Source organism: Pipistrellus hanaki (assembly GCF_964339955.1).
Source record: "Pipistrellus hanaki genome assembly, chromosome: 7".
Lineage (NCBI taxonomy): Eukaryota > Metazoa > Chordata > Mammalia > Chiroptera > Vespertilionidae > Pipistrellus > Pipistrellus hanaki.
In genome coordinates this window covers 14,297,705-14,314,584 of record NC_140509.1, presented here as the reverse complement: position 1 = coordinate 14,314,584, position 16,880 = coordinate 14,297,705, and the positions used below count along the sequence as shown (strand labels likewise).

At 45.3% G+C, this 16,880-nt stretch overlaps 1 long non-coding RNA gene across 1 annotated transcript in view; it reads right to left on the bottom strand.

Annotated features, from left to right (window-relative positions):
- LOC311625506 overlaps positions 1-16,028 on the bottom strand; it is a 47,831-nt gene extending 31,803 nt beyond the window's left edge. Inside the window, exon 1 of the long non-coding RNA XR_014795522.1 lies at positions 15,863-16,028. This is a non-coding gene — a long non-coding RNA (uncharacterized lncRNA). The remainder of the gene's footprint in view (positions 1-15,862) is intronic.
- Between the last annotated feature and the right edge of the window lie 852 nt (positions 16,029-16,880).

Sequence of the window (16,880 nt, the reverse complement as noted above, 5' to 3'; positions counted from 1 at the left end):
AAAAAAGGTTTTAAAATTTTAATGTTCAAATGGTAGCAGTTTGAACAGAAGCTTTCAAGATAATGGAATCTAGGAGCCGAGGATACACAATGAAATCTTGACGCTTTGGAGGAACAATAAAAACACCCAGAGAAACTGAAAAGGCAGTTTTCCCCTTTGGTTTCTAAATGAGGAATCAAACCAGAACGTCTGTGGAAGAAACAGACGCGGGCCGCTCCTGTCCCTGGGAGACAGCACCTAGCTTAGGGCCAGCGACAGGTTGGCGGTGTTTGTTTCTTTTTAAATGTGCTCCTTCGCCTTGGAGATGAGTTTATACAGGAAGAGAAACTACTTCAATCTTCTCACATTGTTCAGCACCTTTCGTCAGACCCCTTGATATTGTCCATATTTTCGGTTCTCAGAGCCCCAGGGGGCTGTTGAGGCCCAAGGTGAAGGTCATGGTCTCCTAAATCTCTCACCATCATGTTTTTCACTCTCTCTTTGTGGGACTGAAAGAAACCTGATTTCAAGAAACCAGTTCTCATTAGAAAATGATTCATTTAGATAGCCTGAAACTGGCATTTGTTGAGTTACCTACCTATACAGGCATCAGGACAGAGCCTTAAATGTCGCTATTTCGTTTTATCCTCCCAAGTGCAATTTTCTCTATCTTAAGAGTAAGGAATATGGTCAGAGAGGCTTGTCCCAGCCACAAACAGGAAGGGGCAGAATTGGGATCCCGAGCCAGGCTGAGTCCAACAGCGTTAGCGCTGATGGGGATGAATAGAAACGGATGCCTTAGCAAAGCTAAAAGCCAAATGAGGGATGCTAACCCAGAGGGCTTTTAGGGCAGTGAATGGGGGTGGTTTTTAGGGGGTTCCTCCTGTTGCACCTCAATTGTCCCTGTGCAGCAATTTGACCAGCTGGATGCTGCAGGGGCTTCCCAACAGGCTATGAGCCCACTATGGTCCCCCAGCAGGCCACCCTCCACACTCAGCCAGCGTGACTGAGACAAGCCTGGTGAGTTCTCTCTCTTGTTAAACACCCTTTAGTGCTGCCCACTGCACTCAGAAGAAACACCCCAATCCTCACATGCCAGAGGTACCGCCTGACCAACCTTGAACACTTCTTTTTTATTAAATATATTTTTATTAATTTGAGAGAGAGAGAGAGAGAGAGGAGAGAGAGAGAGAGAGAGAGAGAGAGAGAGAGAGAGAGAGAGAGAGAGAGAAACATCAATGATGAGAGAGAATCATTGATCGGCTTGCCTCCCGCACACCCCTACTGAGGATGAGCCTGCAACCTTGGCACGTGTCCTTGACCAGAATCAAACCTGGGACCCTTCAGTACACAGGTCGACGCTCTATCCACTGAGCCAAACCAGCTAGGGCCTTTCCCACTTCCTTAGGCTTGTCTCACTCTTCACCCCTGCTGTCTGCTCTCCAGGCCCTAGGCATGCACTTCCTCCTTCCCGCCACAGGGCCTTTGCATATGTTTCCCCCTTTCCCCTGAGTGCTCTGGCCCACCTTGCTTCCCACCAGGCCACCTTCTTCCCCATCTTTGTGCCTCAACTTAAATGCTCCTCCCTCAGAGGAGCTTCTTGTGATTACCAGTCACCCTCCGCAGTACATTCAAGAGCTCCTTGCAAGCACCTTTTGCTTCACTCATCGCTGTAGTTATTTGCATACTTGTGTTTAATGTCATCTTACATCCACCCAGAGGAGGAGGTTTGGGTCGATAGACACCTGTGAAGCAGGAACCCATTATTGTTCATGACGGTACCCCAGAGTCTGCTTCAGCACCTGACATACCAGCATAGGAAGATGAGATCCTCAAGACATGCTATTCCCCTCACCAGGAAATTAACCACAATGTCAGACACTCGCTGATCTGTTTCAGACCCAAGGCACCAGGCACCTGTCCTATCTGACTCCCAGAATTCCATCAGAGCCAATGTGTGAGCAGCTGGTGGAGCAAACTCAAGCACACAGGTTACAGGAAAGCCTGGGCCACTCTGTGCCATCCCCTCCCCACATCGTGTCTTTTTAAGGGGCACCAGCTAACTGTTCTCACCATGCAACCTAAGTCCAGGGTGATTCCACTTCCCTGAATTCAGATCCCATCCCACTCTGTTCGCCTCAGTTAGAATAAAAGCCCACATTATAGGCGTGGCCTGAAGGTCTGGAGGATTGGCTCCTCTCCGAGGTCTCCTCCTACCAGGCTCCGTCCCTCTCACTCAGCCAGCCACATGGGCTCCTTACAGCTTCTAGAACACACCAGGCATGAGCCTCTGGGCAGGTTAGCCCGATGTTCCCTCTGCATGGACCAAACTTCCCCCAGATAGCCACAGTGCTCGCTCCAGCATCTGCTTTAGCTGTTACCTTCCCTAACAACAACAACAACAAAAATACAAAATAAAATATAATAAATAATAAATAAATATCACCTTCCCTAAAATGATCAAATAAATAAATATTGCCTTCCCTAAAAATGATAAAATACATCATAAACAATATCGCTTTCCCTGACTTCTTCCTTGCGAAATTTTCCTCCATCATGGACCGCTGTCTGACACACGACCTATCGCTGTTACTCATCGTCTGCCTCACACCACTGAAACAGGAAGCGCCGTGAAGGCTTGGGTTTCTATTTGTTCACGGCTGGGGCCCATCGCCTGACTCTTAGAAGGATCTCAGCCATCAGTCGCTCCAGGAGTCTGTGCTCTCCTTTCATCTCTAACGTTAATCCCCAGGGATGCACACGTCCCCCAACACCTTCCTCGCCACCTGCTTCTGTCAGGGCTGCCCCTGCACGACTCTGGTCTGGTTGGAGAGAAGAGACCAACAAAACTCAGGCCTCTGGGCCTTCTGGGATCACAGCACGGCCCCCAACGCCTGATCTAAAACAGGTGGCCTGTTTCCGTCTCACAGTTCTCTCGTCGGCTGAAAAGTGGGTTTCCTTAGGTATCAGTCATCCATCCCACGGTTGCTTTAGCCGTGGCCAGCCCAGGTCAAGATGACGTGAGTGCGGAAGGCCCCGCCGGGGGGAGCTCGGCATTAGAGAGCCACTCCCAATGGCCACGTCAGCTTCTCTCTGTCAAACTGTTTCCCCGTTCATTTATTTTTCTAATCTCAAATATAGATTCTGTTACCTTTCAAAACATAGGGCGTTTAAGAAAACCAGTGCTCCTGGTTAGAACTGAGAGAGGTTCTTTCATACCCACCAGTCACAACCTCCAGGGGCAAAAGGGGTGCAGCTTGATCCCAAATAGAGAAACACAGCCTTTTTTTAAACCAGGCAGGGGCTGTTTCCATGAGTTGGACAGGTCCTGGGCCTGGGAGGGCTGTGAGCTTGGCCGTGTTTGCATTTGCGACACCATCTCTCTGAATTCTTCCCCTAACCCAGTGGTCGGCAAACTCATTCGTCAACAGAGCCAAATATCAACAGTACAACGATTGAAATTTCTTTTGAGAGCCACATTTTTTTAAACTTAAACTTCTTCTAATGCCACTTCTTCAAAATAGACTCGTCAAGAACCCAAAGATCCGAGTTCTGCCGACCACGGCCCTAACCCATGGCTGCTATGCTTTGCTATTAGTTGCTCCAAACAGTTGCCCATGCTTAAGGCCTGGTAGTTATCTTACAGGAAATACCCGGAGCATGCTTCCTCCTAGATCCCCACTCCCTGCGCTGAGCCTACTTTTCCATCCGCCACTAGCTTCACAGACAGCTCTGTCATTTTCAAAGCCGCCCGTTGTACTCAGGACAGCCCATTCCTTCTTCTCCACCCAACCAGTCTGCTTTCGAATCTACCTCCCTCTTAAATCCCTCTGCACTCAGCAGTGAAACTTTCTGCTTCGGTCTCACACGAGGCCCCCCTCCCTCCTGCTACCCCGCCCCAAGCATCTGAAGAGGAAGGAGTAATATTAGAACTGAAATCAAATGTCAGTTTCAGCTAAACTGAGCAAGGCACACTTTCACCAGGTGTTTCAGATGTTGCCTCCAGAGACAGAGGAGGTCACAGAAGCAAAGGGCGAGGACCTTTCATCCCTGACATTTGGGTTCACACCTGCTTCTGAATAAACAGACAAGGTGTGGACTTGCCTGCCCCCTCTGATTAGAGGAACTGTCAGGCTCCAGGCACCCATTAATTCATTAATGTGGTCTTTTGTTTATGTAGCAAATAGTATATGAGATGTTTATACCTTTGACTACTGAAGGTTTTACAGTCTAAACTTCAAGAGTGCCCTCACATTGCACGTAGTCTTACAAGATATTGTATCTTTAAAAAATATATATTTTATTGATTTTACACAGAGAGGAATTGAGAGGGATAGAGAGTTAGAAACGTCGATAAGGGAGATACATTGACCAGCTGCCTCTTGCACACCCCCTACTGGGGATGTGCCCACAACCAAGGTACGTGCCCTTGACCGGAATCGAACCCGGGACCTTTCAGTCCGCAGACTGACGCTCTATCCACTGAGCCAAACCGGTTTTGGCAAGATATTTTATCTTATTGAATGGACATCAATTTGATAAAATTCAGTTCCTTTATTTGAACCCCATGGTATTTTCTGATGTAGCAAAAGAGCCCTGGACTAGGGCATAAGAAAACTGGAGAGGAATTCCATCTATTCCACTTACTGCATGATTAACCATAGGAAAGTTGATGATTTTTCCAAGCCTCAATCTGCCTTATCCATAAAATGGGTATGATACCAACTGCTATACCCACATCACAGGACTTTCTATATCTTACTAATCTCAGTATCCCTGAAAATCAACACAATGCCTGATAGATCACAACCTTTCCAAAAGTACAGATGGAACAGAAAAGATTGTCGTTAAATTGAGAAAGTTGTCTTGAGTCAAGCATTATGGAGATGAAAGCTTCATCTCTACTTAACAAAATTCTATGCATCTTTTGTTGTTGTTGTTAATCCCCACCCGAGGATATTTTTCCCGTTGATTTTTAGAGAGAGTGGAAGGGAGAGGGAGAGACAGAATGAGAGAGAAACATCGATGTGAGAATAACACTTTGATTGGTTGCCTCTTACACTCACCTGGACCAAGGCCACAATTGAGTCTGCAACTGAGGTTGGTGCCCTTGACTGGAATAGAACCTGGGACTCTTCAGTTTGCAAGAGTCCACTGTGCCAAATTTGGCTAGGGCAGATTGTGTGCATTCTGCAAGGCCTGAGTCAAATGCAATTTTAACCCCCTAATGTGAAGATAAGAAAAAGCTGAGGTGATTGAGTGGTGTCTGGGACACCAGGCCTTACCTGGAAGATACAGCCCACTGGAGCAGAGCTCTCAAAAACTGCCATGAGCCGGGACCGGTTTGGCTCTGTGGATAGAGTGTCAGCCTGCGGACTGAAAGGTCCCTGGTTCGATTTTGGTTGAGGGCATGTACCTTAGTTGCGGGCACATCCCCAGTAGGGGGTGTGCAAGAGGCAGCTGATCGATGATTCTCTCTCATCGATGTTTTAACACTCTATCCCTCTCTCTTCCTCTCTGTGAAAAATCAATAAAATATATATTTTTTTAAAAACTGCCATGAGAAGAGACCTAGTACAGATACTGAGGTCTGGAGACCCAGGCCCTGTCAGGGAGGAGAGACAAGTCAAGGACTCAAAGCAGAATAGAACTCAGAGCAGGAATGGAGCAGATAGGCTATCTGAGAGAAAAATTGGGAGCTCCTGTGGAGCAAGAGAAGGTGGTATCAAGGGGTGAGTTGACAAGGACAGACATACTTTGAGTGTCTGGTGTGTTCTCATGCTGCTGAATCATGCAGGATGGAAACCATCCCACCCCTTCTCAAATCCCATTGCACTCTGTACTTCTCAGGGCACTGCCCACACTTGCCATGGTGCTTTGAGGATGTGCAAGCCTTTCCTCCCCTACCAGAATTTAAACACTTTGAAGGCAAGTCCAAGTCTTACTCATCTTTGTACCCTCTTCCCAGTCCACACCCAATGCCTAGCCCAATGTCTTTCATATAATCAGTATAACAAATATTTGCTTGATGGATTAATAAAGACATTATACTGGTTGGTTTCCAATATAACCAAATAAAACATAGTTCAAAATCCTATTGAACCTTTACTTTACTTACATAGTTTTATCATCTGGGTTTTCAATGTTCTGCCTTATCCTTCAGCATTTTACAGCATACTTAGTTGTCTTATACAACAAAATCACTTGTCATTTGACTTTGTGTTATACCAAATAATGTAGGAAGGGCTACCATTGATTGAACATTGTGTCAAAATGGCTAGCTGTTGGTCAAAACCTTTGGCACCCCTTCCAGAGTGTGGTGTTATTGCTAAGAGGTGGCAGCTAAGCTGGGACTACATTTCCCAATTGTCCTTGCACCACGGAGTGACCATGTGACTGGTTCTCATCAAAGTAATGTGAATGAAAGTGGATGAGTGTCACCTCTAAGGCCAGGGCTTTTCTTCACTCTCTCATTTCCCTTTGCTGCCTGGAAACAGAGGTCTTTGAGGCTCTGGAGGGTGGGGGAATCAGGAGATGAAAGCCTGAATCCCTGAATGACCACATGGAGGAAAGCCTTACCCTTTCTCCATTGACTCTATTACATGGGCAAGAAATAAACTATCAAATCACTGGGAATTGGCATTCAACTGTTGAACACCTAGTGTTACCTTAATATAATTACTTACTGTATGCCAGGTGCTCCTCACAGCTAAACACTTGTAACAGTCCTGAATGGTCGGTACTATCATTCCCTTCTATTTTACTTTCCAAATGAGGAAACTAAGATACAGAGGGGTTAAGTTATTGAGACAGGGGTGTCACAGCTAATGAGAGTTGAAGCTGGAATTTGGCCGAGGTTTGCCTGGCTCCACATAATGGAGAGTTCTCTGCTCCAATACGTCACCCTGTCTCCCATCCATCGGTGATCCTGGACTCTGTCTTTGACATTATTTTTAACTTAGGGTTTTCTGCCCTGATTCTGACCTATACTTTTTAAAAGCAGTTCAGATATATGTTTCCCTTTCCTTTACAGAATTCCCTCTACCACCTGGAAGAATTATGCATTCCAAGCCCTGGAGTGTGCTTCAGAAACCTTAATTTCTTCCTCACCTGTTTTGACACAATTTTTTTATTACCAGAATTGAATTCTTTCTCTAAGGAAATATTTAAGCTTATTATGGCTTGGCTTCTGTTTTTCACTAGTTATGAGGGGTAAGAAGAGAATTCATTGTCGGAGTTGAGTGGAGGACAGGAGAGAGAGAGAGAGAGAGAGAGAGAGAGAGAGAGAGAGAGAGAGAGAGAGGGAGAGAGAGAGAGAATAGGTATGTATCAAATCCTGCATGGTCTTGGCTTACTTCAGAAAGCTCTCTCAGAACCTTTGAACTAATTCTCAGGCACTTTGTTGATAAAATTTATGCCACCCACGGTTATGTCTTTGTTAGTTCTGTTTCTTTTTCTCCTTCTGGCTGAGACATAGAAAAGTTCAAATGACTAATCCAGAGTCATATATTATCAAGGGACAGAACTGGAAAGCAAATTATATCAGCATGAAGATGCATAAAGAGAAAGGTCAGTATAAACTCCTCTGCCAAAAAAGAACTCAGAAAATCACAGGTGTGGGGCTTTTTGAACCTTAACACATAATATGACAATTATCCAAATTTAGAAAATAAAAAAAAGAAACAAACCCATATTTTTTTCAAATAACTGAAACTAGCTCCTTTAGCTACTTAAACAGTGACCTATCTAAACTGTATATACTTGTTGCCTTTTAGAAGTATATGAATTATTCTTAACGATTCAAGATAAACATCTGTTAATGAATTGGATTGTTAATTGATGGGCCAATTCAGAAAATAAGGCTACTGCATTAAATATCCCCAAAGTGGCATACAGTACAGTTCAGTGCAGTGATTTTGTCTCTTTTGTTTAATAATGTAGCTTAAGCACCTTGACCAGTGCCCACCACATGTGGTTACTCAATAACCATTTATTTGGTGATTGAATAAATGAGTAACTGTCTCCTTTTATATTAGGTCATTTCTTGTCATCTTTCGGTTTGCCCTTAATGGGTTGGGAAACTAGTAATAGGTAGTTAGATAGATAGATGAAATTGTAACAATAAAACTTTTAGAACTTTCTGCAGTGATGGGAATTTCCCTGTGCAATGTCTACTTACCACTCTTAAGTACTTGGCATATGGCTGGTTCAACTAAGGAACTAAATTTTACATTACATCTAATTGTAATGAACTTAAATAGCTATGCGTGTCAAGTGGCCCCTATACTGGAAAGCACTGGTTTTAAACAAGTCGCTAAATAAGTCAATAAGACAAGTCTGAAGGCTCAGCAGCCTTATTTTTGAAAACTCAGCAGCCTTATTTTTGAAAAAGATTTTATTCTGCCACGTTCTGAATGAATAATGGAAGCTGGTCCAAAGGCTCTCCTGCAGACCGAGGTGTAGGCGTGGAGTTGGACGTTGATTTGGCTCAAGGAGGAAAGTGCAACCTTGGTGATGGTGTAAGAAGGGCAAGGGCACTGACTGGGAAAGCAGAAAGTTCTGTCTGGGATGCCGCTGAGGCCAGGTAAGCCTGAGAGAAAAGCTGGGCTTTTCAGGGCAGGATCAGGGCAGGCAGAGTCTCCTGAGACCCAGGACCAGCTCGGCGAGGAGTGTCCTCAGGCACAGAGCCCACAGCAGGCACCAGCTTGGGCAATGACAGTGTGTTGATGGGGGGTGGGGGGGGTTTGGATGTCTGTTTGCTTTGTTCTTTAATCCCTAGACTTACTCACAATTTTTTCCAACACAGGACCCCAAGCAACCAGAACTGGCATATGAGCTCTTCTATCCTAAAAGGCAAGGGTCATTCTCATTTAGCTGGGAAGCTCCAGGGTCTGTTATCTGACTAGATGTGGGGCTTTTTGGGGATGTCTGTGTCCTGCGGTGACTGGGTGGCTTTCTGAGTAGGACTTAGGCAGTTCTGCTTGGTAAAAGGAGTCCACCCATTGCATCTTTGTCCAAGGTATTCCTTGGAGCTAGAACAATCTCAGCAATTTAGACCTCAAGGGGCCCACACCAAAGTCTTCTGTGTTCAGAAATGCCATCTGCCTATTTCTGTGCAGGGGGAGAGCTATACCACGGGACAGTGATACGAACATACTTCTTTCCTCGTCAAGGACATCATTGCTTCCATGTGACCCGTGGACATACACCACTGAATCATGCACCCACTTACTCCTAATGAAAGGGCCAGGTTGACCTCGACCACCACTCTGTGGCACTGGGTCCTGTTTCATAACCAAATCTGCATAATTCTTTGTTTTTAAAATGAAGATATACCTATATTTCTACATAAATATAGATTCATGTGTATATGTAATATAACATAAAATAAATAATGAATACTAAAGAAAATATTTTTAAAAGTATGTAAACAAAAGCATCCAAAAACCCCCATCCAAAGACAACCTCAGCCAACATTTTTGTATGTCTTACCTTCCATTTCTCTAGGCACAGAGGTTTTTCTCCTTAAGCTAGTTGTAAGCATTTTATCATCGGTATCTTGTTTTTTTGTCATATTGTGAGCATTTCTCTTAGAATAACACAGTTTAGCAAACACCGTCTGTAATATCTGCAGAGGATTCTGTGGGAGGAGTTACCATGTTCACCTAATCTTCTCCTCTGGAAAGACATTTGGTTTCTAGTGTTACCCGTTTTCCTAAATTATGACAGCAAATAACTGTTGTGCAAAGGCTTAGGCCCCTTTCCTTCACTCCTCCCCCCCCCCCCCCCCCCCCCAGCCACACACACACACCAGTTCTGGGACACTTTCCTTAGGATAGAAGAGGAATTTCTGAGTCCAGTGCCATGAAGATGGGGAGCCAAGGTTCAGAGTGGACCAGCAGAGCCAAGTTCAAGAGCAGATAATCTTGACCTTCTTGGTGTTCCAGCTTCCAAAGACAAGATGCACAACAGCAGGATTGCCAGGGCATTTATTTAAAACCCCGATTCCTAAGAAGCACCCAGGTTTATTGAATCAGAAGACCCTGGCTGAGCTGGGTCTTGTGACCTTGTGACAGTCACAGGTGACTGCCTGATGACCACCACTTCTGAACCACAGGGCCCCCGGGGAACATGGTGGAGAATGCCTTATAAGCCTTCTTTTATCTGTCGCTATTAAAGCTACAGAGAACAGGCTTCTTGCTAACCCTGCCACTTGGTGAGGGTGAATCATAGCAGCAATCCGTTCATTACCTAGATCCTTTGTGAATATTCACTTACAATGTTTAATTTCTAATCATCCCACATAAAGATACAGGAATTGAGGTTTCATTGATTAAAAGCCCTGTCTTGCCCAGCTGGCATAGCTCAGTGGTTGAGTGTTGACCTATGAACCAGCAGGTCACAGTTTGATTCCGGGTCAGGGCACATGCCAGGGTTGCCAGCTCAATCCCCAGTATGTAGCATGCAAGAGGCAGCCGATCAATGGTTCTCTCTCATCATTAATGTTTCTATCTCACTGTCTCTCTCCCTTCCTCTCTGAAATCAATGAAAATATATTAAAAAATAAATAAAAGCCCTTCTTCACCTCATGCAATCTTTGAAAGTTAGCCCTTTCCTGTGTGGATTTATATTCTTTTTCTCAGAACTCCTTGGCTCAACCCATCTGCAATGTCCTCTGCCCATACTCCAGAGCCTTGTGTTCCCTTCACTCAAGGGCTGGGAGCGTCCCTCCTCAGTTCTAATTATAGACCTGGAGGACTTCGCTGGAACTTTAGTAACATAATATTACACTTCCGCCAAAGGAAAAGTGTCTGGGCATCTCTGATGGGGTTCTCCCGGAGGAGAGTGAACCTGGCTCAAACCCAGAATGTGCAACCGCTCAGAGCTCGGACCGTCTCCGCACCCCGACCGTGTCCCTGTAGTGATGTCCTTCTTCTTAGGGAACAATGAAGTTACACAAACCAAAACTGAGAAAGGAAGACAGAGACAGAAATGGAGTCCAAGCAGAGAGGAATGTCGGAGCACACAGGCCTGGAGGCCAGGCTGGGTGTGATCCCAGAGCTGCCACCCAATGGAGTTGGAGGGAAACACCTTGCCTCCCACACCTTGGCCCCAAGTCAAAACCTCGTTCTCAAAGGAGGCGCTGAAAAGGCGTCTGAGTATTAATTTGTCTGTTGTGAGAGGTTTTAGTGCTGCTATAAATCACACCGGGTCACAAACAGGGCCTCCGTGGAGGTGTCCCTGAGCTGCTGGAACCTGGTGAGACCTGCACAGAAGAAACTTCCAGCCACTCCCACCCGCCTCGGAGGTGGGCAAAGCGGGCTCCAGGCCACTTCTAATCCCCTCAAGTGGTTAAGAGGCCATGGCTCTGGTCCCACACAATCACCCAACAAAAGTGAACCTGGCATGTGTGGGGTCCCAGCAGTGGGGGGATTTTTAAGGAAGCATTTCTCAAAAGTAGAGTATGTGGAGACCCAGGGGCTACATTTTAAGGTTAATGGACCTGAGTCAGGGAAGGGAAATGTTCAGTTACCTGGGAGGGGCTTCCTTTTCGTATGGGACATGCAGTCAGCTGAATCCAGATGAGGAAGGGATAAAGGCGGGAGCGGGGCCAGTGTGACCGGTGACCTGGCCAGCTAATAGATGTGACTTCAAAGTTAGAAAGTCCCCTAGAGTTTGGTGCGTGGTCTGGTACTGGGAACCTACCCCAAAGTCCAAGCTCTAGGTCCTCCCAGATGAAGAGAACAGACAATGGCAGAGCAGCCAGGAGCAGGTTCTTGTGATATCACTCATTTTCCAATTTTATGTCATTAAGATGCCCCTTCTCTTTCTTAAAAAAATCCTCACCCAAGGATATTTCTCCGTTGATTTTTTTTTTTTTTTTTTGAGAGAGAGAGAGAGAGAGAGAGAGAGAGAGAGAGAGAGAGAGAGAGAGAGGAGAGAGGAGAGAGAGAGAGAGAGAAAGGAAGAGAGAGGGAAAGACAGAAAGAAATATCAATGTGAGAGAAACACATTGATTGGTTGCTGAGGAGGAACCTTCAACCTAGATGCATATCCTTGACTGGAATCAAACCTGAGACCCTTTGGTCCTCAGGCCAACGTTCTATCCACTGAGCTAGGGTGCCCCTACTCTTCAGAGTACACGAGAAAGCCCTGGAAAAGCCCCAGGCCAATTGCCAAAGCTTCTTAAGGTCCATGAATCTGGAATGTCAACAAGCCCCTTTCCCACCAGGTGATCCCAGTGCTGTGGTTGAAGGCCCTGTGGTGACTGAGTCCCTCTCCCAGAGCACCAAGCCTGGCCCCACCCATGTGCCCCAAACAGAATGCTTGTAGTCAGGGTTCAGCAACCCTACAATAGCTCTGTGCTCCGTGGGTGAAAAGGCCATGGCTTTTGGTCCTTCTATTGGAATGAATCACAGAAAGAGGACTATGCATTGGTTCTTTGTGTACACGAGCCAGTGACTCAATTCTGGCAGCAGCATTCTTGTAAGATGGCCTTTGCCAGGTCCCATAAACAAAAGAGGTAGTCAAAGCAACATTAATTTATCTATCTGACTATGACCACATTTCACCCTCAGAAGGGCCTTTCCAGATTTTATCATGGCTCCCAAATACTCATTTTCCCTGCCCCACTCCAACAATTACACTGAGTGGCCAGATTATTATGATCTCTGAATGTATAAAAATCTGGCCACTCAGTGTGTGTGTGTGTGTGTGTGTGTGTGTGTGTGTGTGTGTGTGTAGAGGCCTGGTGCATGAATTCATGCATGGATGGGATAGGCCAGCCTGGCCAGAGGGAGGGGACATGGGCGGTTTGCCAGCCTGCCTGCTGGTTGAACTCCTGGTAGAGGGGACAATGTGCATATTAGCCTTTTATTATATAGGATATACACTGAGTGGCCAGATTATTATGCGTTCAGAAATCATAATAATCTGGCCACTCAGTGTATATGTCATAATAGCAAGGAATCCTATATAATAAAGAGGTATGCAAATTGACCAACACATCCTCACACAAGATGGCCACCACCATGCAGTCAGGAAATGGCCACCCCCATGTGGTCACAAGATGACTTCCACAAAATGGCCAGCAGGGAAGGGCGGTTGGGGGTGACCAGGCTGTCAAGGGAGGGCAGTTGGGGATGGCTGGGCCTGCAGGGAAGGTAAGGTAGTTGGGGGACCAGGCCAGCAGGAAGGGCAATTTGGGGTCACCAGGCCGGCAAGGGAGGGCAGTTGGGGGCAATTGGGATGGCAGGGGAGCAGTTAGACATCGATCAGGCTGGAAGGGAAGTGGTTAGGGGGTGATCAGGTTGGCAGGCAGAAGTGGTTAGGGCAATCAGGCAGGCAGGCAGGTGAGAGGTTGGGAGCCAGCAATCCCTGTGGGCTTGGGCCTAAAACCATCAATCAGACATCCCCCGAGTGGTCCCAGGTTGGAGAGGGTACAGACTGGGCTGAGGGGACATTCCCCCACCCCTGCCATGCATAAATTTCATGTATTAGGCCTCTAGTATAAGTAATATAAGCAAGAAATGAATGTTTGGCGTTGTTTTAAACCATTGGGTTATTGAGGGTATTGATTATTATAGCAAAAGCTGGCCAGCACAGCCCTGCTCCTTGATAGACACAGTGATGTAAGACAGTCTTTCATCCAACTTACTTCTTTTAAACACCTACTATGTGCTGATAAAAGTACAAATCTTACAACTATAGAATCTGACCCACCCTACCTTTCAGCTTTCATCCCTCCTGCTACAGAAACAACTCTCCTACTCAGAACCCTTTAATCATTCTCCAGTTGACTCCAGATTAAAGCCCACGTCTTCTATAATGGACTGGAGGGCCCCTCAAAGTCTGGCTGTTGTCTCCTCTGTGACCTCATTTTTCTGTTATCTACAGCCCATCCCCCGCTCCCCCACCCCCACCCCCACGCCTCCTTGCTCTTCCCTAAACATGCCACATATGCTCTTGCCTGAGAGCCCTCACATTTGCCATTCTTTCTCCCCTGACTGCTATTCCCCAAAATATCATAGGGCTCTCTCCCTCCCCTCCTTTAAGCCTTTGCTTGAGTGTCACCTCCTCATTGAAGCCTGCCTGCCTGGACCACCAGTTTGAATTGCAACCACCCCATTGCTTCCAAAACCTCTTCTCTGCTAGAATTATCTGTTGCCCTCCCCACCTCTGTATAGAATAGTCTCTATCAGTGTTTCTCAGAGTATGGTGCACACAGCCCTGAAGGCCCACGAGATACATTCCCACTATTTCATAATCATGCTAAGATGCTACTTGCCCTTTTCACTGTGTTGGCATTGGCACTAGTAGCCAAAGGCAATAGCAGGTAAGCACAATGGTGGCACCTTTGTGTGAGTCAAATCAGTGGAGCTAAACTGTACTAGTAGCCATCATGACCCTCCCTGCCACACACCCCCATTCCAAAAGGTGCGAGTTTCACTTAAGAATGTCCCTGAGAAAACTATGTAAATCATTAATTTTATGAAATCTTGACCATTGCGTGCATGTCTTTTAATATTCTGAGGCATATGCATAAAGGCCTCTAGTCACCTACCAAAGTATGATGGCTGTCTTGTGAAAGTACTTGTGAGGCTGTTTGAGTTACAAGCTGAACAAGCTGATTTTTTCAGAAATCCATTTTCACTTGAAAGAAAAGTAACAAATTATGGTCACCGGGACTTAGCTATTTGACTGATATTTTCTGGAAAATAACTGATGGTATTTACTGCCAAAAGGAAAACACAGGCTTTCAAGTAAAAATAAAAAATTTTGAAAACTGATTTCTACCACTTCCCAATACTTAAAATACTTTTCTAATGAAATTGGTGTTGATAACACTAACCCTGACTGCTGTTATTAGATTATTAAGTGGATTAACATTTGGAAGATCTACAAAACTGAGTAAACCCATGCTTTCCAAATTCATGGTTCATGGATAAAAGACATTCAAAATGTAGGATGGACCAACATATTTGAATGAAATAAAGTACTTATTATAGTTTCAAATTCAACATTTCAACTAACCTTCAAGAAACTGCTGCTTGAATTATGGTGTAGTTTATCGAAGAAGAACCCACAATTAAATGAAAAGGCTGTTAGAAGACTTCCCCCTTTTCAACTATATATCCGTGTGAGGCCAGATTCCCTCCATATACTCCAGCCAGAACAACGTCAGCACCGATTGAATGCAGAAGCAGATATGAGAATCTAGCTGTCGCCTACGTTAGTCAGAAATTAAAGAAATCTGCAAAAATAAAAAATAAATAAACACCCCCCTCCCCTTGTCTAAATTCTGGGGGAAAATAGTATTATTTTTAACCAAATGTATGTTATTGGCACTAAAATGTTGTGAGTAGATTGTTATTTTTAAAGTTTCACATATATGGTTTTCATTTCTAAGCCTCATTTCTAGTATTATAATATCAATAGCTTTGGCTTACATGAACAAAGTCTCTATGAGGTTCTCAATAATGTTTAAGAACCTATAGGTCTGAAACGAAAACATTCAGGAACTGCTGCTATATATAACATTAGTTATTTTTTGTCTTCCTCTTTTAGAATGCAAACTACAGTAAGGCAGGGGTGTTTTTCTGTCTTGCTCACTGCTGAGTCCCCAGAGCTTAGAAGAGTGACGGGCAGTAAGACACTCAGGAAAGATCTATTGAATGAATGAATTGGTGAATGAATGGATGTCCCCTATGGCACCCTCCACTCACCAGGACCTGTCTGCTCAGCTCACTCTCCCACAAGTATCCCTGAGACTCAGAGTCTAGCTAAGGCTCCTTATCCATTCATCTGCTCTAAGATATTTTCCAACTTCCTGCCTCTCCAAACCCAACCTTTCCCACCCATGCTGAACTCCCACCGCACTGACCTGTGTCACTCAGCTGGCCCTTCGGGGTACCACCAGCCTGGTTTATGTGCATTTCTTTTTCTTCCCACCAGACTGCAAGACCCTGGAGTGCCATGTGCCAGAATTCCATAGTCTTATTCCTCGGCTCTAAGCACAGTGCCTAGAACTGAACAGAGGTTTTGTAACTAAATGGATGATTTTAAAATAAATGAATGATATACAAAATGAACATCCAGTCACATGAGTAGCATATATTCAGAAGAATTGTTTCCAGCCGCCAATTAAAACCTGTCTCCAATGGCAGCCTGGATCCCACACATTTCTTTACCTCTTGCTAAACCTTTACTGGCTTCTGAAGGTCCCTTAGCTTTGGTCAGTGCACCAGAGCTGGTATCCAGTCTTCTGCCTGTGGCCACAGGTCCAGTGACTTGGCCCCAGAATTATGCTCTTGCAGGGACCTTGCCTCAGTGACGACAGTAGTACTTCTTGGGCATCATGTCAGTCAACATGGTCATAGGAATAAATAATCTCCTGACCTGTCAGCAACTAACAGGAAAGAACCATAAGGAACTAGAAGCCATGTCTAATTAATTTGCTGTGTTTTCAGCCCCTGGCACGTAGTAGTTGTTCAATCAATGTTTAGAGAATGAATAAATGAATGAATGAATGAGTTCTACAAGATGGGTATTCACATCCCATTGTATAGATAAGCGAACTGAGCTTCACAGAGATTAGGCAGCCCATCCATCATGTTACTATCCCTTCACATATTCAAGGCCACCCACGGTATACCCCGAGGTTTGTGCCCCAAGTCTCTTCTCCCAGATAAACAAACCTAGTTTTCAGGCCACAGACGCTTCTTGGTCTTGATTCACCCATTGTTCATTCAGCAATAATGTCTCAGTTGTAGCTGCCTGAGTCACGGACCCTGAGCCCTTCCAAGCCCACTATCCTTGGAGTACAAGTAGCTATGTTTGCAAAGGGCACCAGACCTTTTGCATTAAACTTCTTGACTTCAGTTTTTGGTTCAAATCAGGGC